We start from the raw sequence: 16,893 nt of genomic DNA on the forward strand, positions 1-16,893 counted from the left end.
CCTGCCCGCCAACCACCTCTGAGGAAGGGATTACATTTCCTGAAACATGTCAGGCCAAAGGAGAAAACCTAACCTCTACTGAGATTTGTACTAGCTTTTTATAAGCATACTGTTCTGTATATAAATGTATGAAAATATTGATACGTTTGTTATATAACATACATGTATTTTTAATATAATTTTTTGAATAAATAATATTTTTATGATATATGATTTTTTGATTGTTCGCCCTTAAAGTCCCATTGTACCGGGGGGGGGGGGGGGGGTACTGATGCCCTGGTTTAGGGTTTCTTTTTAACCGCCTCATTTGTGGCATGCCCACCAGGTGGAACTCAACGTTGGCAATGCTGCAGCAGCTGCACACACAGCAGAGGGCCATCAATGTGTACCTGTGCGAGTATGGCACCAGGACAGGGTCAGGGGAGCTTGGCTTCTTTTTGCCATGCCAGTGGTTGCTGATCAAGGATGCATGCACTGTCCTGTCACCATTTGAAGAGGCCACGAGGATGGTGAGCAGTGACAATGCATGCATCAGTGACACTGTCCCTCTTGTCTTCCTGTTGGAGCACACGCTTCGTGGAATAATGGACAGGGCATTGGAGGCAGAACAGTGGGAGGAACAGGAGGACTTCATTATCTCTTAAGGCCCCCTTTAGTATTCCTGTGCTCCTGCCAAACATGCAGGAAGAAGAGGAGAAGGAGGAGGATGGTGCCAGCATGGCCGTGGAGGATAACACTCAGCAGTAGTCTTCAAGGAATGGTTTTCAGTCCCCAGAAACCCAAGGAGTTGTACATGGCTGGGAGGAGGTTGTTTTTATGGATCATGGGATCCTTAGTGACCCAGAGGACTCACTACACTGCATGGACTCCCTGATTCTGCAAAACCTGCGAAACAACCCTAGGATTTGTGGTATCAAGGAGAGAGATCATTGCTAGCTGGCAACTCTTCTTGATCCACGTTACAAGGGTAAGGTTGCAGAACTCATTCTGTCGATCCCAACTGATCAGTCAACCACAGGGAGCCTACAGGTGGATTGTGACCATGGTTCTGCCCGCTCCCAGCCTTTACTGCTCTCATGTTCTCTGCAGAGCAGAAAACAGGAGGCATCATAGTGCTGGATAGACGGGAGCTGCCTCAGTGATTGGTTGCTAGGCAGTCTTAGCAACCAATGACCAGCTTGTTATTATGAAATATTACCTCCGGCAGCTCCCATTTCCGTCCTCCACCCAGCACTATACCATCTCCTAATCTCTGCTCTGCTGTACACACACTGGCAGGTAAGAAGTGCTACCTACACAGTCTGTGTGTATGTGTGTGTGGGAGGAATGTAAGGGACAAAGAAGACACTGTTGGATAGGGTACAGAGGACACTACAGTGGGGGTAGAGGGGTGGGATTATGATGGGAAACAGACAGATTTGGGGAATAGAAAGACAGAGGGCACCTGTGGGAGACAGAGGACACTGCTATGAGGAGGGTTGAGGACACAACAGTGGGGGTAGGGGAGTGATGTGGATGGGGGCAGAGGACACTGTTTTGGAGGGGTACAGTGTCCTCTGCCCCCATCTACTGGGGTAGTTTCTAGTGATGTGAAAGGGGGCAGAGGACACTGCTATGGGGGGCAGAATACATTATAGTGGAGGGGGTGATGCGAAGAGGCAAAGGACACTGCATTGGGGGTACAGGCCACTACTGGGTGGGGAGGGGGGCAGTGGACACTATAGTGGGGAGAAGGTGATGTGAAGGGGACAGAGGACACTGCTTTGGTGTGGGGGTGGGGGTACAGAACACCACTGTGGAGGGAGGGGGGCATAAGACACTGCCAAGGGGGTCAGAGGACACTACAGTGGGACGGTGATGTGAAGGGGTCAGAGGACACTGCTATGGGGGGGTGGGGGCATAAGCTTCTATTGTGGGGATGATGTGAAAGAGGGCAGAGGGCACTACTGTGGGGGTGATGTGAAGGGTGGCAGAGGACACTAATGTGGGGGTGGTGTAAAAGGGGGCAGAGGACACTACTGTGGGGGTGGTGTAAAGGGGGGCAGAGGACACTACAGTGGGAGGGCGATGTTAAGGTGACAGAGGACACTGCTATGGAGGGGGGGGGGGTTAGAGATGCTCACTCTCATTTATGCTCACGGAAGCGGCGGCCCAGGCATTAACCCTTTACTGACACTTTACATCTCATCCGACCAATCTCATCAGCATTTAGCCATATATATCACCTGTCCTGACAGCCGCCGAGGTAAAGGCCACTCGCCCATCCATCAGAACATCACGGCTGCCGGTCACATTAACAATGAAGGCTACTAGAAGATCCCTCATATGCGCAAAGCATCCCAAATATATTCATTCCCTGACATTGATCAGCCACTGGCCCCAAAAAGATATAGGACCAGGCACTATGAACCACCACTCGTCCATACACTGAACGATGCCTATTGGCATCCAATCATTTTCAAATATTAAATGGGCAAATAGCACCAAATAAATTACAAATAAAAAATGGACAAATGGCATCAACATCACATACGGTACATAATTAATTTAAACATAAAACATTATTAATTAAATTAATTAAAACATCCATATATTACAATGGCACATCTAGATTGTCCAATCATACTATAAATGCACGTATAAAGTGCATAATGCATAACAGAGTGCTAAAGAACACCCATCCTACATTCTATTAAACTAATTGTTATAAATAAGCACTATCCTCTGTCAGACCAAATCACTGTGTAAATCATATGTATAAATGTATCCCTCTATATTATAAAACTCATTATAAGAGGAAATAATAATAATATTAAAGAATGTTTTTAATAATGTTAAAAAGTTTTAAAAAATTGTATTGCTAGAATATATCGGATCGAATCACTGTATATACCTCAAATAAAAGAATTTATTAAATTAAAGTTGATCCCCTTATAATACAAAACTCAGTAAAATGAATTTTAATGTAATTGACCAGCTGTTCTACTCTAAAATATAAGTGCATAATAGATCCAAATCACAGATAGTACATTACACTCCAAATCGCTTCAATAATCGCTAATAAAGCAATTGACGTCTAGTTCGACGTTCAAACCATTTAGGCTAAGCGTGTTCATCGAAAAAATATCCAGCGAGATTCCCTTTTCGAGATCTCTCGCACCATATTTGAGCCACGCCAATTTGGGTGTATCCTATCTACCCCCCAAAATTTTAAAAGGGATGGATCCTAATCATGGTGGTTCTTAAAATGTAATGAGACCCCATGATCCTTAAAGCCCACTTCTATATTATGTATATGTTCAGATATGCGCTTTTTTAGAGTTCTTTTCGTCCGTCCCACATACATCAAGTTGCATGGGCACTACAACACATACACTACATGTGTGGAGTTGCAGGTAATGGACTCTTTGATATCAATTTTTTTATTGTTACCAGTTGAGATAAACTCAGTTAAACCTCTGATATGTTGATTTACTTTTGCGCATGTCTGGCAACATCTACAAGCGAAGATGTGCCATTGCAATATATGGATGTTTTAATTAATTTAATTAATAATGTTTTATGTTTAAATGAATTATGTATGTGATTTTGATGCCATTTTGTCCCTTCTTTATTTGTAATTTATTTGGTGCTATTTGCCCATTTAATATTTGAAAATGATTGGATGGCAATAGACATCGTTACGTATATGGACGAGTGGTGGTTACATCGCTCGATCGTAGCGCCTGGTCCTATATCTTTTTGGGGCCAGTGGCTGATCAATGTCAGAGAATGAATATATTTGGCATGTTTTGCACATATGAGGGATCATCTAGTAGCTTTCATTGTTAATGTGACCAGCAGCCGTGATGTTCCAATGGATGGGCGAGTGGTCTTTACCTCGGCGGCTGTCAGGACAGGTGATATGTATGGCTAAATGCTGATGAGATCGTCAGACGAGATGTAAAGTGTCAGTAAAGGGTTATGCCCGGTCCGCCGCTTCCGTGAGCATAAATGAAAGTGAGCGCCATGTGGTTCCACCCTCAGATGATGTCGGAATGACGAAACGCGTCAGGGTGAATCCATACGATGTGGAGTGACGACAGTTGTTTGTGATTGACGGGCTTTCCCCCATCGGCTGCAGCGGAGTCTGTGAACACCTGCGATGGTGGTAGGAATGCCTATGCACATCTAACACTGTGTAACAAAATTTGAATCAATGCCTACGATGTTTTTACTTTTGTGAGTGTATCATTTGAAGATTTTACAAATTAAATTAAAGGATCTTTCTTTGCAGGATTACACTATGTTTTTCTTGTCTTTATATATTCCTTTGAGATACTAAGGATATACAGAACTGGAAGTAGTGATAAGCTCCCACACCTATGGTTGTCTGATGAGCCTAATTAACTCTGAAAGTCTGGTAAGCACAATACCAAAGGGGATTCTTCTGTCACACACTCCCCTTTGAGTCTACCTACAGTTTTCAGCATGTGTGGAGGTGATCTTCATTGGTGTCAGCGGTTCACTTCTTTCTTTCCTATAGCGAAACGGACGTTTGTAATATTTGCGGATAAGAGGGAGATAATCGGGAGTGGTCTGACATTGAAATATATGGACTATATGGACCGCATTTAATGTTCTAGCCCTGGCTATATTGCACTACAAAGGTTGATTTTTATTTTTATTTAATGAATAAGCGATGCTGGATTTTTATCTGTTTGGAAATGTTTAGATTTAATAAGTGATGGTGTTATTCAGTTATGAATAATTGTATAAGAAGCTGCTTTAGTGCCGGTTCACACAGGGGCGACACGACTTGCAGCGCGACTCACAGACGCGACCTGCACACGACTTCAGCAGCGACTTGCAAAACGACTTCTGTATAGAAGTCAATGCAAGTCGTCTGAAGTCGCCCCAAAAATAGTACAGGAAACTTTTTCTAAGTCGGAGCGACTTGAGTCGCTCCTATTAGAACGGTTCCATAGTACAGAACGGAGCGCGACTGACAAGTCGCTCCTGTGTGAACCGGCACTTAGAATCTCTGTTTGATTATGAGAGTCTATCTATTTTATTTATTTTGGTCATTTTGTTTGAAATTTCACTGCTTTCATTTTCTATGCATTTTTTATGCATGGATATTTTTTATAAGCGCTTGCATTTATATAGAGAACATGGCTGAGTTGTTGTATGAATTTGTTGTGACATAATTTAGAACAATTAACCCCAAAACTCAACTACAGTTTTGGCCAAAAACTAGATTTACAGACATAGCGCGTACTCATTTGAAATACCGGCGCTACATGTATAATGAAAGCACCTAGCCCAGTACACATAAACACTGGCTAGGCACACATTTAACCCTTTGATCGCGCTAGATGTTTAACCCCTTCCCAGCCAGTGTAATTAGTACAGCGACAGTGCATATTTTTAGCCCTGATCACTGTATAAGCCCTTGTACACACGGTCGGAGATTCCGACAGAATGTGTCCGATCGGACTGTTTTGTCGGATATTCCGACTGTGTGTGGTCTACATCGGACTGTTTCCGTCGGAATATCCGACGGACCAAGTTTTCCAACATGTCGGTAAAATTTTCTGACAAAATGCTCCGATCGGACATACTCCGATCATGTGTAGAGAATTCCGATCGGACAAAGTGCCACGCATGCTCAGATCAAATTCCTACATCAAAGCTACTGGCTACTAGCGTGAACGTAGTCCCGTCGTAACAAAATAATGTCATCACGTCGTATTTTCCGACAACTTTGTCCGACCGTGTGTATACAACAGTTTCGGATAAAATCCGACGGATTTGGTTGTCGGAATCTCCGACCGTGTGTACAAGGGCTTAGTGTCACTTGACCCCGAAAAGTATCAGTTAGGCCGCGTACACACGCGCGGACTGTTTGCCCAACCTTGTCCGCTGAACAGTGTTTGGGCGGACAGTCCGCTCGTGTGTGGGGCTTCAGCGGACAGTTTCAGCGGACAGTTGGCCGAACAAGGTCTTACGGAAATTCCGAAAAACTGTCCGCTGAAACAAGGTTTCAGCGGACTGTTCGCTCGTGTGTAGGCTTGTTCGGCCAACTAAGTCTCGCGCATGCTCAGAAAGGATTTCCACGTCGGAAGGTTGCATTGTAGTGTATAGGACGTCGTATTTTTCGTCCCGTCGTACGTGCCGTTCACGTCATCGCGCACGGTTTCAGCAAACTGTTCGTCCGTCGTGTGTGGCCATGTCCGTCCATGCTAAGTTTGAGCGGACTGTTCGCTCAAACTGTTGGACGGACAAAGTTGGGCCAACAGTCCGCGCGTGTGTACGCGGCCTTAGTGTCAGAATGCTCACCACAATATCGCAGTCCCGATATTAGTTGCTGATTGCCGCCTTTACTAGTATAACAAATTTTTTTTTTTTTTAAATCCAGTATATATAGCATATATTGTAGATGCTATAATGTTTGCACTAACCAATCAATATATACGCTTATTGGGATTTTTTTTTCACCAAAATCATGTAGCAGAATACATGTCGGCCTAAATTTTTGAAGAAATTCGATTTCTACAATTTTTATTGGATATGTTTTATAGCAGAAAGTAATACATATAGTTTTTTTGTCTTTTTTTGTTTATAGCGCAAAAAATAAAAAACGCAGAGGTGATAAAATACCACCAAAAGAAATCTCTATTTGTGGGGAAAAAAGGACATCGACTTAATTTATGTAGTGTTGCATGACCATGTAATTGATGATTAATACTGATTAAAGTAACCCCGTGCTGTACTGCAAAAAAGTGCCTAGCCATTAAGAGGCGTAAATCTCCTGGAGGTCAAGTGGTTAAAAAATAGATTCAAAACGCAATGTGGGACCTTTGTCCTTATTTATTACCTTTGTAAAGATTTCATTCTATTTCCATTAACATATACATGGCCATTGAGTAATGCGTTCTATTCGTCTAGTGACTTGTGACAACACAGTGTTGATTTCAATGGCCATGTGATATTGCAGTGTAAACAGTGATAATGAAGAAGCCAAATATTCACTTACACTTCATCCCCGTTGTAGAAGGCGTTGGGCCAACAGTTGTTCAGATAGGCATTTCAGGCTGATACCGGTAGCTATGGGATTAATAAATATTGCCCCTGGGATTGTTTATATAGCCTTGCCAAGGTCTTTCTGTCTGTGTACTCTAATGCAAAAGATTATATATGGAATACATAGCTATGTACTGGCTTAGCTCGTTGGAATGTCGATGAATGTCTGCAAGGCTTATACTGCCTGATCACCACATACTGAGAAATATGTAGAAAACTCATCACTACTCCTGATGTGTCAACTGATGCAAAAGGGATGTCCATGGGCAAATTCACTTAGACAGTGCAAGGAGCACTAATGCCCCATACACATGTTCGGAAATTCCAACGGAAAAGGTCCGAAAAGGTCCGATCGGATTATATTGTCGGAAAATCCAATCGTGTGTGGGCTCTATCGGACTTTTTCCATCAGAAATTCAGACGGAAAAAATTTGAGAGCAGGATCTAAAATTTTCAGACAAAAAAAAAATCTGATCAGACTTTTTCCGTTTGTAGAGAATTCCGACAGACAATGTGCCACACATGCTCAGATCAAATTACGAGACCAAAGCTATTGGCTACTAGCCTCAATGTAGTCCCGTCGTACACAACAAATGTCATCACGTTCCAAAAGATCGGATTTTCCGACAACTTTGTCTGACCGTGTGTACAAGGCATAAAAATGTGAACAGTGACCCTTATCAACCAATCAGATTTAAAGCCTAATTGCAGCCAAAGTAAAAAAAAAACACAAAAATCGGCACAGGCGACATAACTTAATTATTTTTTTAATTGCAATATCTTTATTCAGACAACATTATATATATATATATATATATATATATCGTATTTAAAATCAGGAAGAAATCGCGGGTGCGTGTTTTACGCCGATACTCTGTGATTTCCGCACAATTTTTTGGGCTCTGGGCGGCTGAAAGCCGCCGAGAAGGTCCGAGAGTGGGCGAAAGCCGCCGAGAAGGTCCGAGAGCGGCCGAAAGCCGCCAAGAACTTCCGGGCGCCGCCGAGATACACAGGACATCTCGGCGGCGCCATTTTAAAAAAAATAAGCGGACAATGCACTAAGGCTACAACGACGGACAAGGTGCATGACAAGGCTGCAATGAGGACAGGCTGCAGGACAAGGCTGCAAATGACGCTGACAAGGCTTCAGATGGACACTGATAAGGCTGCATTGATGGGCATTTAAATGTAAGGTGTTTTTTCCTTAAATTTCCCTCCTTAAAGTTTTTTCCACAAAATTCCCTCCTAAACTTGGGGTGCGTGTTATACGCCAATAAATACGGTATATATATATATATATATATATATATATATATATATATATATATAAATCTCCATTTAAGAGCACAATGACAAATATAAGCACATATGCCTTTAGTATTTCTCCGTGGTACAGTTTCCATGTTCTACCATACTTCTTATATTCTATTTAAAAAAACAAACTCGAACAATGCAAAAATAAAAAACAACAAAAAAAAAACATGCGATCATCCTCCTCCCTTCATTTTCTTAAATCAGCTAAATCCCCCAACCCCCCCCCCCCCCCAGTCTTTATGACATACCTCTCTCATGGGAAGAGGGGTGTGGGAGGAAAGAGAGAGAGAAAAAAAGGAATTTTAATAACCACCCCCCACCCTTTTTTAAATAAGGAGGGACTATATTCCTATTGTGTAGGGGAAAGAAAAGAAAAAGGAAAAAAAGAGAATAATAAAAAAAAGAGTTTTAATACCCACCCCCACCCGTGTTTAAATAAGGAGGAACTATATTCCTCTAATATTCTTTGTGTGAAAAATAACTACCCATTATTTTAGGGGAAATACAAAAATAAAAGAGGAGACAACCCTCATAGTTACTTTTAAGAAATAACCATCATCTACAGCTTCTATGAATGTAAAGAGATCTATGAATGGAGGATGGGTGAATGATTGGGAGGTCACCCCTTCATTCATATATCATGTTTCATTTACAAAAGCTGTAGTACGGCTTCCGTGAACGGAGGAGCTGGGTGGAAAGAGATAGCATAGTCGGCTTCTCTTGAGGACAGCCTAGATCAGTGATGGCGAACCTTGGCACCCCAGATGTTTTGGAACTACATTTCCCATGATGCTCATGCACTCTGCAGTGTAGTGGAGTATCATGGGAAATGTAGTTCCAAAACATCTGGGGTGCCAAGGTTCGCCATCAGTGGCCTAGGAGTCTAGGACAACCCTTTAGTAGTATTAATCCTTGTTACATTGGAAGATTACACTGGGGGACATAAATGGAAGAGGATTTCTGCTTATAGAAGAGGCTTCAGGATAATGGGCACATCCTACTGACTGTGTCCCTTTTGCTGATTTTTCATATTTTTTTTTGGCTGCACTTAAGCTTTAAATCATATCCAAACCCAAGAACAAAAACTGTAACGTGTTGTAGCTTACCTTACCTTAGATGTGGTAGCGTAACTGCTTGCCGACCAGCGCACAACGATATACATTGGCACAATGGAAGGGCTGCGCAAATGGGCGTACATGTACATCCCCTTTAGGCCTGCTGTGTACTCCGTGACCGTGCCCGCAGACTCGATCTTGTCACGGAGCGGCAGAAAGTAACGACTGTAAACAAGGCATCCCCCCGTTCTGCCTAGTGACATGACAGAGATCTAGCACTGATCGCTGTATAAATGACAATGGTCCCAAAATAGTGTCAAAAGTGTCCAATGTATCCACCATAATGTCGCAGTCATGATAAAAAAAAACGGAGATCGCCGCCATTACTAATAATAAAAATTTTTTTTATAATAAAAATACTATAAAACTAAAAATAAAAATAAAATTGCAATAAGCGTATATTGATTGGTTTCTTCAAAAGTTATATTGTCTGCAAAATGGGGGATATTTTGTAGACACTATAACTTTTGAGCAAACCAATCAATATACGCTTATTGCAATTTTATTTTTATTTTTTACCAAAAATATGTAGAAGAATACATATCAGTCTAAACTGAGAAAGATTTTATATATATATATATATATATATATATATATATATATATGTGTATGTATATATATATATATATATATATATATATATATATATATATATATATATATATATATATATATATATATATATATATATATATATATATATATATATATATATATATATATAAAATCTTTCTCAGTTTAGACTGATATCTGATATGTATTCTTCTACATATTTTTGGTCAAAAATAAAAATAAAATTGCAATAAGCGTATATTGATTGGTTTGCTCAAAAGTTATAGTGTCTACAAAATATCCCCCATTTTGCAGACAATATAACTTTTGAGGAAACCAATCAATATACGCTTATTGCAATTTTATTTTTATTTTTAGTTTTATAGTATTTTTATTATAAAAAATGTTTTTATTATTAGTATATATATATATATATGTGTGTGTATATATATATATATATATATATATATATATATATATATATATATATATATATATATATATATATATATATATATATATATATATATATATATATATATATATATATATGTATATATATATATATGTGTGCATATATATATATATATATATATATATATATATATATATATATATATATATATATATATATATATATAATATTTTTTTTTTTTTGGGGGGGGGGGATATTATAGCAAAAAGTAAAAAATATAGCTTTTTTTTTCAAAATTGACGCTCTTTTTTTGTTTATAGAGCAAAGAATAAAAAACGCAGTGGTGATCAAATACCACCAAAGAAAGGTCTATTTGTGGGAAAAAAAGTACGTCAATTTTGTTTGGGTGCAACATCGCACGACCACGCAATTGTCAGTTAAAGCAACGCAGTGCCGTATCGCAAAAAGTGCTCTTGTGAGGAAGGGGGTGAATTCTTCCGGAGCTGAAATGGTTAATTCGTTTTCTTTTCTTCACAATTTTGTCTTCTATATTTTCACCTGGTGATCCTGCCAGGGACACATTTCCTGTCCTAGGGTGACAATTATACTGTATTGTATCACAATAGGAAGAGACTGTTCAAGGTGACTTCTATTCTCTTCTATACTTCTAGTACCAAAAAGTTCAGTTTCGGTCCCATCTGACCAGAGCACCTTCTTCCATATGTTTGCTGTGTCCCCCAAATCGCTTCTTGCAAACTGCAATGGGACTTATGGCTTTCTTTCAACAATGGCTTTCTTCTTGCCACTCTTCCATAAAGGTCAGATTTGTGGAGTGCACAACTAATAGTTGTCCTGTGGACATATTCTCCCACCTGAGCTGTGGATCTCTGTAGCTCCTCCGGAGTTACCATGGGCCTCTTGGCTCCTTCTCTGATTAATGCTCTCCTTCCCCGGCCTGTCAGTTGAAGTGGACAGCCATGTTTTGGTAGGTTTGTGCCATACTCTTTCCATTTTCAGATGATGGATTGAACAGTGCTCTGTGAGATGTTCAAAGCTCGGGATATTTTTTTTATAACCTAACTCTGCTTTAAACTTCTCCCTGACCTGTCTGATGTGTTCCTTGGCCTCCATGATGCTGTTTGTTCACTTATGCCGCGCACACACGATCTGACTTTCCGGCAGACTTGGTCCGGCGGACAATCCGCCGGACTTTGCAGCGGAGGTCCGCCGGACTTTATGAACGAGCAGACTTGCACACACACAAACTGATTTTCCGATGGACTTCCTGCCAGACTTTTGGTAGAGGTCCGATGGACTTTCCAAATGAACGGATTTACCCATACACGGACTAAAGTCCATTCATTTTGAATGTGACTCCAGGTACAACGGGACTAGAGAAGAAAGTCAATCTCACCGCTTTCATCTGCGAGATTGAAACCTTGCGAGCCCCGTCGCCTGGCATGGATTTAAGGGTAACCTCCTACGCCAAAAAAACGGTGTGGGGGTCCCGCCAAAATCCATACCAGACCCTTATCCGAGCACGCAGCCCAGCCAGTCAGGAAAGGGGGTGGGGACAAGCGAGCGCCCCCCCTCCTGAACTGTACCAGGCCGCATGCCCTCAACATGGGGGTGGGTGCTTTTAGGGAAGGGGCGCCCTGTGGCCTCCCACCCCAAAGCACCTTTTCCCCATGTTGATGAGGGCAAGGGCCTCTTCCCGACAACCCTGGTCGTTGGTTGTCGGGGTCTGCGGGCAGGGGGCTTATCGGAATCCAGGAGCGCCCTTTAATAAGGGGGACCCCAGATCCCAGCCCCCCACCCTATGTGAATGAGTATGGGGTACATCGTACCCCTACTCATTCACCTGGGGGAAAAAGTGTCAATAAAAAAACACACACAGGTTTTTAAAGTAGTTTATTTAAAGTAGTTTATTAGGCAGCTCCGGGGGTCTTCTTCCAACTTCAGGTGTCTTCTTACGACTTCAGGGGTCTTCTTCTGACTTCTCCGTGCTTTTTGGTTCTTCTCGCCGTGCTCCTCTGCTATCTTCTGCTCTTTTGCTGCTCTTTTGCTACCGGAGGAGCCCAGCTTTCTCCTTCATCACCATCTTCTTCTTCTTCTTTCTTCTTTCTTCTTCGTGCTCGGATAGGGGTCTGGTATGGATTTTGGGGGGACCCCCATGCCATTTTTCCAGCATAGGGGGTTACCTTTAAAATCCATACCAGACCTAAAGACCTGTGTATAGTACCCTGTAGCCAAGAACCAGCGCAATAGGATCACGCTGGAAACATTCTCGTGGGCAGGTGCTGTAGTTGACGTTGCGTCGTAGTTGGTCCGTCGGACCAGCATACAGACGAGTGGACTTCCCGACAGGAACTGGGTCCGGCGGACTTTAGGTGGGAAGATTTAAAACATGTTTTATTTCTAGGTCCTCTTTGGGGAAGAAAAATTCCGCTGGAGCCCACACACAATCAAATTGTCCGGCGGACCAAGTCTGCCGGAAAGTCCGATCATGTGTACGCGGCACAAGTTTCTCAAACATACCTCTGAGGGTTTTGCAGAACAGCTGTATTTATATTGAGAAAAATGGGAGGAGTGCTTTAAGAGCATACTAAATAAAGGTGCATTCAAACAGGAAACAGTTTTAAAAGAGCTAAAGAAAATCCTGGGTGGCCAAACTCCAAAGCAAGGAAAAGGCCTTCAAAAAATACAAGGCTGAGAGGTCATTGTCAGTATTTAAACATTACAAAGAATGCAATAAGAAATGTAAAAGTGCAATCAAGGCGACTAAGATAAAACATGAAAGGCATATAGCAGAGGAGAGTACAGAACACAAGAAATTCTTTAAGTATATAAATAGTAAGAAAGTGAGGCCAGAACACATTGGCCCCATAAAGGATGATGAAAGGATTGCAATTTGGCTACACAAGACAGAAAGAAGGCAAAGGTTTTGAATATATCCTTCTCCTCAGCTTTCACAAGGGAAATGGGGGAGTATAGTAACCAAGACTCTAATGTTATTGTTAATAACACATCACAGGAAGCTCCCTCTTGGCTAACATAAGACAGAATCAGAAATAGACTTGAAAAACTTAACATAAATAAGTCACTGTGACCAGATGGCTTACACCCGAGGGTCCTTAAGGAGCTCAGCCAGGTGAAAGCCAGACCATTGTTCCTAATTTTTATGGACAGTTTACTGACTTGAATGTTACCAGCTGATTGGAGAAAACCCAACATGGCACCAATATTTGAAAAAGGGCTGAGGACATATCCTTGGGAACTACAGACCAGTTAGCATCAATAGTCTGCAAGCTATTGGAAGGGATGATAAGGAACTATATACAAGATTTTAGTAATGAAAACTGCATCATTAGCAGTAATCAGCATGGATTCAAGACGAATCGTTAACCTTCTACGAAGAAGTGAGCTGTCATCTAGATAAAAGAAGGCCTGTAGGCATGGTGTATCTGTATTTTGCAAAGGTATTTGATACAGTTCCCCACAAGTGTTTACTGTACAAACTAAGGTATATAGGCATGGACCATAGGGTGAGTACCTGGTTTAAAGGCTGACTAAAGGGGCGAGTCCAAAAGGTGGTGATAAATGGTGAGTACTCTGAATGGTCTAGTGTGGAAAGTGGGGTGCCCAAGGATATGTCTTGGGACCAATCCTGTTTAATTTATTCATAAACAATTTAGAGGATAGGATAAACAGTTCAGTCTCAGTATTTGTGGATGATACAAAGCTAAGCAGGGCAATATCTTCTACGCAGGATGTGGAGATCTTGCAAAAAGACCAAAACAAAATAATGGGGGGGGGGGGGGCAACTACATGGCACATTAGGTTTAACCACTTGCTTACTGGGCACTTAAACCCCCCTCCTGCCCAGACCAATTTTCAGCTTTCAGCGCTGATGCAATTTGAATGACAATTGCGTGGTCATACAACACTGTACCCAAATTAAATTTTTATCATTTTTTTCCCACAAATAGAGCTTTCTTTTGGTGGTATTTAATTACAGCTGGGAGTTTTATTTTTTGCTAAACAAACAAAAAAAGATGCAAAATAAAAAAAGTTTGTTATAAAATATTGCAAACATGTCATTTTTCTCCTTCATTGAAATGCGCTGATGAGGCAGCACTGGTGGGCACTGATAGGCTGCACTGGTGGGCACTGATAGGCTGCACTGGTGGGCACTGATAGGCTGCACTGGTGGGCACTGATAGGCACAGTTAAGGCGGCACTAATAGGCACTAGACATGTGCATTCGTTTTCGTCCGAATGCATTTTCGTCCAAATTTCAGCTATTTTCGTTTTCGTTTTGACAAACGATAACGAAAGCACAAGATCCGAAAAACGAAAGATCCGACATAAATAAGTGCTTTATTTTCGCTTTCATTGTTACAACAGTTCGATATAGAATAGGAGATTCGACATGACTCTGACAATAACAATCTGTCTATAGAACCTGTGGTCGAATGTGCCTAACCTTACCTCTATTAGTCCAAGATTATATAGAGAAAATATTCGACAGAGAAAAAAGATTTGACAGAGAGAAAAGATTCTGCAAGTTACTGTCCTAAAAAGTGTTTGGGGACCTGGGTCCTGCCCCTGGGGACATGGATCAATGCAAAAAAAAGTTTTAAAAACTAACGTTTTTTCAGGAGCAGTGATTTTAATAATGATTAAAGTGAAACAATAAAAGTGTAATATTCCTTTAAATTTCGTAGGGGGGGGGGGGTGTCTATAGTATGCCTGTGAAGGGGCTCATGTTTCTGGTGCTTAGAACTGTCCCTGCACAAAGTGTCATTTATGCAGGAAAACCTGAAGGGCCTGGTAATTGAATTTGGGGGACCCCCACACTTTTTTATTTATTTATTTATTTATTTTTTTATCAATGACTTTCAATGAGTGTTCTCTGTATTACGGAGCCGACAATTTATAATAGCTGCGAGTGATTTTAAAGGACTTTTTTTCCTGCATAAATGACACTTTGTGCAGGGACAGTTCTAAGCACCAGAAACATGAGCCCCTTCACAGGCATACTATAGACACCCCCCCCCCCCCCCTACGAAATTTAAAGGAAATTTTATTGTTTCACTTTAATCATTATTAAAATCACTGCTCCCGAAAAAACAGCAGTTTTTAAAACTTTTTTTTTGCATTAATACATGTCCCCTGGGGCAGGACCCGGGTCCCCAAACACTTTTTAGGACAGTAACTTGCAAATTAGTCTTTAAAATTAGCACTTTACATTTTGAACGTTGGAGTCCCATAGACTTTAATAGGATTCTAAAGTATGCTATATACTAGCTCCGTCGAATCTTCTTTATACATTCGACAGACACCATAAGCCTTCAAAGACAGATTCGACCGTAATTCATGTGGATTTTCGGACGAATGCAATTTTTGAACGAAAAACGAAATAAATAAAAACAAATTTCGGGAGTAACTAAATAAATTAAGTTTTCGGACGAAAACGAAATTCTGAAACGAAATATTTTACTCTGCACATGTCTAATAGGCACAGGTAAGGTGGCACCGATGGGCACAGATAAGGCGGCACTGATGGGCAAAGATGGGCACTGATGGGCACTGATGGTTGGCACGGATGGGTGGCACGGATGGGTGGCACGGATGGATGGCATGGGTGGGTGGCACTAAGGGGCACTGATAGGTACCACTGATAGATGGGACTGATGGGCACTGATAGGTGGCACTGATAGGTGGCTCTGATAGGTGGCTCTGCTGGGCACTGATGGGCACTGGTAGATGACACTGATGGGCATGGATATGTGGCACTGGGGTGCATCACTGTTGTTGAGGCAGATTTTGGGCACTGATAGGTGGCACTGTGGGCAGTGATAGGTGGCACTGTGGGCACTGATGGGTGACACTGTGGGCACTGATGGGTGGCACTTTTTTATTAGTTAGGTGGCACTGGCAGGGGGCAGGTGGGCACTGCTAAGCTGGCCGTGATCGGCTTTCTCTTTTCTCCTCGCGCTGTCAGCACGAGGAAGAAAAATAGACGATTACCGGCTCTGTTGTGTCACATGATCAGCTGTCATTGGCTGACAGCTGACCACGTGGTAAGGGATCCGTGATCAGGCGAGTCTCATAGACTCGCTAATCACAGAGCGCGCCGCGCGCCCCTCAGGGGGCGCGCAGGCTGCTCGTGCACGGGACAACGTCAATAGATGTTGTCCCGGCAAAGCAGGTCCGCGCTGTAGCCATTATTCGGCTATAGCGTGGATCTCTAGTGGTTAATGTTGAAAAATTTAAAGTCATGCATTTGGGGGCCAAAGATATAAATGTAGCGGTTAGGGGGAGGGCTTCTGGTGGAATCTAGGATGGAAAAGGACCTGGGGGTCCTAGATGATAGGCTCAGCAATGGCAAGCAAAGCCAGCAGAATATTGGCATGCATTAAAAAGGGG

The sequence above is a fragment of the Lithobates pipiens genome, unplaced genomic scaffold, assembly GCF_037356315.1.
Source record: "Lithobates pipiens isolate NorthernLeopardFrog02 unplaced genomic scaffold, aLitPip1_a1.2 Scaffold_8, whole genome shotgun sequence".
In the NCBI taxonomy this organism is placed as follows: Eukaryota; Metazoa; Chordata; class Amphibia; order Anura; family Ranidae; genus Lithobates; species Lithobates pipiens.